This window comes from Gavialis gangeticus, unplaced genomic scaffold, assembly GCF_001723915.1.
Source record: "Gavialis gangeticus isolate Ggan-Ray unplaced genomic scaffold, GavGan_comp1, whole genome shotgun sequence".
In the NCBI taxonomy this organism is placed as follows: domain Eukaryota; kingdom Metazoa; phylum Chordata; order Crocodylia; family Gavialidae; genus Gavialis; species Gavialis gangeticus.
In genome coordinates this window covers 113,800,459-113,808,106 of record NW_017728992.1, presented here as the reverse complement: position 1 = coordinate 113,808,106, position 7,648 = coordinate 113,800,459, and positions in this window count along the sequence as shown.

Below are 7,648 nucleotides of genomic sequence, written 5' to 3'. Positions count from 1 at the left end.
CATCTCCCATGGTGCTGGGGATTAGGAGGTGTGTCCTTCTCCTAAAGCTGCCTTCAAATAAGCCATGCTTCTCCCCTCTGAACTCTCTCTTCAACACCTTAGAGATCAGGTGGGCTACCTGAGTCCACAGGTCGTATCTGAGAGTCAACATCCTTCATGGGTGTTCAGTCACCAATGGAGAATATGATCATTGACTCGATTAAGTGGATTCCCAAAGAGGTAGTGTTCAAACAAGTGTATAGATCACTAAATCACCAAGGCCTTCTTTTAAATTATTAAGAGTATTTCCCTAGTTAGCAGTTGTCTTCTTGCTTAGAGGATGGTGTTCATTAATGTCTTGCAAAAGGATCATTGCCTAGATCTGGGGCATACATTTATAACATTTTTTTTATTGAAAAGTCCAGGTTAAAAATAACTAGATCCCATCATAGGTAGTATTCTAGCATTCTAAGGACTGTATGACAAGCTTTTGAATCAAACAATATTTTTGAGGTTGCTATCCTTTATGAGAATTGTGAAAGAGGATACAATAGTGGTGACCCTAGAAAAAAAATCTGCAATATACTAGCCAAATAAGCATCATCTCTCCTTTTTATCACCAGAACCTATTGTGTCAAGTTTTTGTTCAAGCTTTGAAATCCTATTAAACAGTGGGCATAGTTGCTTTTTTCACACACAGTTTCCTACATGAATTTTAGCTGTATTTGCAAATAGAACTGTATCCACTAGTAAATGGAGAACAGCTTTGGTGTTTTTCAGATGGTTGTCACAGATGTGGCTGTAATTAACTTCATCATTCAAGCAGACCATAGCTTATTGGTTAGGTTTTCAAACAATTTGGTACATCATCAGCTGGAAAGCCATAAATACTCAGATGGTATGGTGCAGAATTATGCCTGAATCATTTGGGAAGTGAGAATATTTTTGCCATATAATCCCTCACAGGACTATGGAGACATGATTTTCCAGCAGATGTTTTGAGCCCAAGGAATGTGACATACCTGGAAGTCTCAGCTGTTCTAGTAATCAATTTGCCCTCATCACGGGATGAGCATCATATGACACTGATCTCTTGAATAATCAGTGCCACAGTTCATCATGCCATCAAGCTCAAGTCCAATGTGACTCTTCTACCCACTGTACAACTATTCCACAGCTCCCAGGTCTACTGTGGTGTGCCCTTACAAATTCTGTGCCACATTATATATGAAAGTAGTTATTGTTTCTTCTGGACATGACGTCCTGGCACCTACACAATTTGGTGATAGGTCAGGTTTATCTTGGTAAGTCTGAAAATACAATGGAAAAGAGACTAATCTCAAGCATCTACCCCTAGGTTATCTACCTCCCAGTATCCCCAAAGGCACTATCAGCAACAAAATATTTCTCCCGTAGGCAGACCACTTTTAACAAAACACTTCAACCAGAATGAGCATTTCCTCTACCTTTGATGCCTGGGCATTCTGTGGATACCTCTCTTCACAAAAAATCTTGGTAGTGAGTTTCTTAGTAGGGCTGTGTGAAATGGGCCCTATTTGATTCAGATTGGGATTCAGCCCCAATTGGGGACAGTGATTTGATCCATTGATTCAGCTCGCTGTCCCCGATTCGATTCGCCCAAATCCAAATCTGAAGATTCGATGCTGATTCGGTGAATCAGCAATTCAGACACAGGCACAGCTTTAAAAGGTTTTTTTCTATATACCTGGAGGTAGCAGTGCAGCTTATGATTGCTGTGGTGCTTTGCACATGGAGCATCCCACAGGAGCATGGGGGGCTCTCCCGTGTACTCAGCAGTGAACCTGGAAGTACTTCTGGTCCACTTCCAGGTCTCCCAGGGCGTGTGCTGGGGGGCCCCTCGTGGCCTCCCGGATCAGCGATCAGCCTCAAGGGGACCCTGGGTGCCTCCTCCCAGACCCAGAAGGCACCAGTTGCTGAGCCAGGGGGAGTATGGAGGAGGACCCCTGCGCACTCCCCAGTGGACCAGGAAGTGGACTGGAAGTGCTTCTGGTCCACTTCTGGGTCTGCTGCTAAGCACACTCAGAAGCCTTCCCTGCTTCTGTGGGACACTGCATCTGCCCCAGCACCACAGTGTTCAGAACACCTGCTACCTCGAGGTATGTAGAAAAAACATTTAAAGCTATATCTACATCTGAATTGCTGAATCTGTCCGAATCTCTCCGAATTGATTTGGAGGGTTCCAGATCAATTCGGAGAGATTAAAGGACCCTTGGATTCAATTTGGATTCAGCAATTCAGCTTCCATATTGGGCTGAATCTCTGCCAAATCGAATCAGGGACTGAAGCTTTGCACAGCCCTATTTCTTAGGTGTTGTCTAAGAAATCCAGTAAGCTTGCCTTCACCCAGAGAGAGTCTTGGGCAGGTATTGAGTCAAAAGTTCTTGTAGGTGCAGAGCCAGCAAAATGTTGAAATGGCTGCTTGCTTACATATTAGAATAAATGCTTCAGGGTTTCTAGTCAGGCCCATTTTCACAAGTCTCATTAGTATTGATAAATTCAGCAGGGTGGGAGCCCCAGTTTTTTGGTTTCTGTGTAAATCACAGAAGAAGAGATTTTAGGAATACCAACACAATAGAAGAGAAGTGTTGCTGTTTGTCTTCTTGTTGGGCATAATGGTTTACACAAACTGTTCAAGCTGTTGTTGAAGTTGATGTTGATGCTGCTGCTGATATTGGGTTTCCTATTGCTACAATAAGCTGTTTTTGTTGCAGTGCAATCTATTCCTGGTGATTCTCAGTCACCCACTTCAACAATCTCTTTCATTCCATCTCATGTTTGACTCTTCACTTAACACTGTTGGGATGATAAAAAAAAATTTAAAAATACTATCTTCCTTTTTTTTTTGGCATTCCCTTTAACAGCTCTTCAGTTTTGACTGCATTCTCCATCCATTGACAAGAACATATTCTCTCTATGATGTGTCCTCAGGGCATGATATAATCATGCATGCATTCAGATTTTTATCACTGGCTGATGGACCAAAAATCAGTCTTACAGCTCATGCATTTATCCTCTCCAGGATTTCAAGAAATAGAAGGACAGAGAGAAGAAAAAATCCTAACCAACCAAGGGGCCTATATAAACCACCAGCTTCTTATCCATCTGTGGACTTGGGTAAAATGCAATCAAGCTTAATGTTTTCTAGTTAAACTAACCTTAGACAATGGTCCAGCTTCCTTTTAGGGAGCTCAAATAGGATGAAATATGGAGATCTGTCCTCATTCAGACTAAATGGAATGGGGGTTTAGAAGTCATTCCTCTTCTCAAAACTGTTTCCCACTAAACCTGGCTTCTCCTCTTTTGAATGCTCTTTACAGTCCTGAAGCATCTTGCAGATGTGGTAAAGTTTACTCAACCCCTTGGTGACTCTATAACCCTTGTCTGGTTGGTGCAGGACAAATGTCTTGAATTGCTTAAACTGAACTGAACTGAACTGTTTAATAATACAGTTCAAGATTCATAAATCTCACTCAGGTGAAAAACAGAAATAATTCCATTGCAGTAAATGAAATTAAAACTGTTCAAGTGGGATGAAATTGTAACAGAGTATCAAAAGTAATTTCATGTGTAAACATGCTTATATGAAAAGCATAAAGAACTGTACCATTATCTTATCATTAGATAAATGTATATCTATATATATAAATACTCAAGTATTTACAAGCTTCTGCACAGTATTGTTTACAAATATAATATTGAAAGGCCAACACATTTTCATAAATTTTGATATTTTTAAGTCATCATAACGTAAAATGAAGAATAAGCATTTATTTTTGGGCCTGGTAAAGATGTGGATTTAACTTAAAAGTAAGCATGTGTTAAAATTGCAACTTACCATTTTAACACCAGGGTCTTAAATTGCTGGATAATTAATTAGAGGGGTCTTTTTAGCACAGAAGCTACATGGGACTTGGGCTGATACCTTTGGAGTTAGGCACATGTTCAGAGTAACTTTACAAATCAAGGCCCGCATGTACAAAGGTTGTATTTACACTTACACACACACACACACGCGCACGCACACACACACACGCGCGCGTGCACACACACACACACGCGCGCGTGCACACACTAAAAGCTTTGTTATCCAGCACCATGGGGAATGAGGGGTGCCAGATAACAAAATATGCTGGTTAACTGAGAGGCCTGAACAGGCATCTTTGCCTGTTTGGGCTGCCACTTCTCCCACCACATCCAGGGCCTCGCCACCCCACCCTTGGGCCCTGCGGGCCCTGAGGGACAAGGAGGTGAGCCCCACACAGTCTGCTTTGCCCCAGGCCATGAGGGCTCAGTGAAACCAGAAGTGTCACAGTGGGCTCTTCCGGTTTCACTTTACCTTACAAGCTGGCATGCTGGTTAATAGAACATGCTGGTTTGCAAGGTGCTGGTTAACGGAGCATTTATCATATATATATGAAAAGTCTTGATAAACAGGTCATATAACTTTTAAATAATTGTGGGACTAGCTAACTTCCAGGAACAATAGGTTCAATAAAAGTTGCTGATCTGTGCACAATATTTGAATTACAATGTTTGGTATAGGATAGGAAAATATTTTTTTTATCCAGTTCTTTTTTAGTGTCTGAATAACCATGTATAGATAAAATGAAGGGCATGTGTGCACGACACTTTAAAGTGGGTTAAATACTTTTGCAGCGCTTTAATGGTGTCAGTGTTTGCACACCTTGCTGGCGTACGGCGCAGTAATTTCAGCTGCTGTAGCAAATTTGGTGATGTAATTTGCCTTAAATGACTTGGAGCACAGCAAACTAAACTCCAAGGAGGAGATTTAGTTTGCTGCCCTACAGCCATGGAGCAAAGCACTGGGCTCCACACAGCCCTACAGGCAGCCTGGCAGCAGCCTGGGAAGGCAGACTCCATCCAAGAAAAGTGGCAATCTGATTTCCATGCCCCCCTGGAGCTTGCCTGCCTGCCTGAGCTGAGCGGGGGCTCAGTGCATCCCTCTCTGGCTACAATGCCCCCCCAGGACCACCCAAGCCAGGTGCCTGTGGGTGGGTGTCACCTGTGGGGGGCACTGCTGCTACAGAGGGAACACCCCCCCCAGCCCAGGGACTGCTCCACACACTGGCAAATCTCTCTCCCCTCCCCATCGCTGGAGAGTCAGGTAAGTGTGGGGTGTGTGCATGACACTGGGGTTTAAAGGCCCTAAATTGAAGTGGTGGGATAAAAAACCCACAGCTTCAATTTAGGGTCCCCATTTCATCTGCACGCATCCTATGCTTCATTTTAAGACTACCAGCATCTACTTTTTTTTTTTTTTATAATGTGGGTTCTGGAGTAGCTTAGATATGTAACATTATGTAAAAATCTGAAAGGTGCACTGGCTCTTATAGTCACTACTCTAGATCTTCAAGGATACTTTCCTATTTACAAACTGTATATTACAGCACACATCCTGGCAGTAGAAACACAAAGAACAGATTGATTTGAATAACAATTAAACTACCTCAATTGCTTTAGCTGCTGCTCAATCCCTGTGTGACTGAAACTTGAAATAAATTATCTCAAAATCTGTTTTAAAACCTTTTAACAAAACATGAATATACATAGATCATAGAACCATAATATACCAGAGTTGAAAGGAACGTTAGGAGGTCATCTAGTCCTTGAGCATTGGCTTGAGGAAGGGAAATAATCCCCAAGTTGTTCTATTACTACTTTAGGCTGTTTATCTCCTCCTTTATCCTGGCTACCGACTTCACTTTTCTTTGCTACACTAAATACACTGTTATACTGGCCCCTTTACTCTTTTCAGTAGTTCAGTGTTTTATTTTAAGAATTTTTTCCTCCTTGATTATACTGAAAATAAGCAACAATAGAAACTGAAGTTCAAGCACTCTGGTAGTATTATAGTGACATGTATCAATGTCAATGGATCATAAGTGATAAGACAAAGAGCTGGAAATGGTGTAATAACCATTGAATTTTCTGTGTTTTTTTATCCTTAAGGTAATACTCTGCTTCAAACAAACATTTCCATCACAATTTAACAACAGCTTAATCAAATCTTAATTTAATCTGTTGATGTTTCTTAAAAAGCCAAAGAGGACTTTTTGTACTATTACCATTTGCTATTAGTAAATTTGTGAACAGAATTCATTTGGCAGTTTGAAATATATTTTGGATTAGTCTGGCACAGATATAGTACTATTAGCACATTTTCTTTGTGAAGAATACTATAAATGCTTAAGAGTGCTCATGTAATTTATTTAACTTTTAGGAGTTTGAATGACTTCATTCTAAGCAAAAAAAAAGAAGCAGCAGCAAGTAAACTAGTCTAAAAGATGCCTCCCCCCCATGCGAAATCTTCAGATCAGAAAAAAATAAAATATTAGAAAAAACAAACTGGCATATTGTGTTACAATGTTTCAGATGACTCAAGTGAGCCCTATTACACTCTTATCAGCAGGGATCCTGGTTTTCTCTGTTTAAAAATGGCAAATTCTATGATAAAAATCACAAACTCTCTGATTAAAAAACCCTAAATCCATGATTTAAATGAAATGCCACTATATATATAGGTATCAACTGAACACAACGCTTTTTTGATAGACTTACAATTTTAAAGCAATTTGGAAGTTTACCAGTGCCTCAATTACTATAATAAAATAAATTCTAAGTTGCTATAAATTTTGGTATTTGGTTTGGGGTTTTTGTCAGGGAAAAATCAGAGCCGTCTCTGCCCCCTTCACTCACGAGGACATAAGTCCAGGCCGCTTATTCCCAAGTCACAGCCCCCCAGCCTTGCTGGTGCCCCTCACTCCCCACCCACAGCACCCCATCACCCCTGCCAGTGTCTCTCATTCCCTAACCACAGTCCCCCAGCCTTGCCAGTGCCCCTCACTCCCCACCCACAGTGCCCCCACCCCTGCTGGTACCCCCACTCCCCACCCACAGCCCTCACTCCCTCAGTCCTGCTGGAAAGGCCCTCAGCTGCCAGGGCTATGGGGCCAGGGACCCAGGTCTTCAGCCCCCTGCCCCCAGCAGCAACTCCTGAGCCCTGGCTGCCTCCCGTGAGAGGCAGTGTCTGCTATGACCCCAGCAGGGTGCAGAGCAGAGCTGCATAGGTGGTAGGAACGGGTGTGGGTGCAGGCTGCCCGCTGTGGGCTCTGACTCCTTACCCTGCTGCCCTCCCCACCAGAGTCCCTGTGACCCAGTGGTGGGTCCTGGTGCAGCAGGACAGAGTGGGGTAGGGAAGCTCATTGCCACTGCTGGGACCTGTGCTGCTATAGCAAGGTGTCCTCTGCTTGTCCGGCAGCAATGAGGGGCACAACTCCTCCCCACCACCCCCACTGCTTCCAGGCAGGCAGGGGGTACTTTGCTAGGGAGGCACAGGGCTTGCAGTGGTGGCAATGAGCTTCTCCACCAAGTCCTGCTCCGCCCTGCTGCATCAAGTCTCACCCACTGGGCTGCAGAGGCCCTGGGGGGAAGGTGATAAATCTTCCTGCCCCTGCTCAATGCACAGATCTGGAAGGCACATGCCCCTCTTCTCCCCTATGGGAGTGCACGCAGCAGCGGGAAGTCAGTCCCACCCACCACCTCCTGGAGGAGTCACCCATGGCTACTGTCCTACTCCCCACTGGTGCTCTACAGCTGCGTATTCTGG